This window comes from Otolemur garnettii, unplaced genomic scaffold (assembly GCF_000181295.1).
Source record: "Otolemur garnettii isolate 467f Iridium unplaced genomic scaffold, OtoGar3 scaffold00063, whole genome shotgun sequence".
NCBI lineage: Eukaryota > Metazoa > Chordata > Mammalia > Primates > Galagidae > Otolemur > Otolemur garnettii.
The window spans coordinates 1,501,011-1,502,193 of NW_003852458.1; positions in this window are offsets into that span (position 1 = coordinate 1,501,011).

Genomic DNA, 1,183 nt, shown 5'->3' on the forward strand with positions numbered 1-1,183 from the left:
CAGCTACTTGGGAGGCTGAAGCAAGAGAATCACTTAAGCCCAAGAGTTGGAGGTTGCTGTGAGCTGTGATGCCACTGCACTCTACCCAGGGCAACAACTTGAGGCTCTGTCTCAAAAAAAAACAAAAAAAAACCCAATAAATTAGACTAAGATCTAAAGTTTGAAAGAAGCTCAGCGCCTGTGGCACAGCGGTTATGGCGCCAGTCACATACACTGAAGGTAGCGAGTTGGAACCCGGTCTGGGCCAACTAAAACAACAATGACAACTGCAACAACAAAAAGAAAATAGCCAGGCGTTGTGGTGAGTGCCTGTGCTCCCAGCTACTTGGGAGGCTGAGGCAAGAGAATCACTTGAGCCCAAGAGTTTGAGGTTGCTATGGGCTGTGACGCCACAGCACTCTACTAAGGGCGACATAGTGAGATTCTGTCTCAAAAATAAATAAATAAATAAAGTTTGAAAGAAATATAGAACAAAACATCTTTATTTTACACTATAGTAAAGAAACAAACATCAAAGAAATACATAGAGTACATAAGCTATAAAAATTTTAGTTCTTTGTTTACATTGCAATCTGTTACACAAATTCCAGAATTATACAATTCAAGGAACTCTCAAAGAGATGGAATAGTTCACAATTCCGAAACTTTTCTAACTGCCTGTTCATTATTCCTAGAACTCTCAAGGCAGGATTTCATGGTTTTACCAGGTAAAGGTTAGTATCTTTCCACCATGATCATCAGGAAATCCAAACTTCTAGGCTACGTCCTTTATTATTAGGCAGAAAATGGAAAGCAGTTGACCCAGAGATGAAGCGTCTCCTGACTTAGAAGCAAGGGCCTGTCCTGTGATCCAGAAGCTTTAGATCAACGTTATCTTCTTGAACTTTATTCCAGATTTAAGTTATAATCTGCTAGCCTCTTCTTGTACGTGAACTCTCTTCTCAGCTCAGTGGAAACCGAATGGATTTTTCATTGCTACCTGGAAAAGAGCTCCTTAAATATGTAGACATATTAATTGTTTCCTGCCTCTCCTTCTCTGAGCAAATTACTCTCGATTCCTTGAGACAATTATAAAAATAAATGTTCTCATCCCCAGCCCGGGCCCGCCAAACAACAATGATGGCTGCAACCAAAAAATAGCCGGGCGTTGTGGCGGGCGCCTGTGGTCCCAGCTACTTGGGAG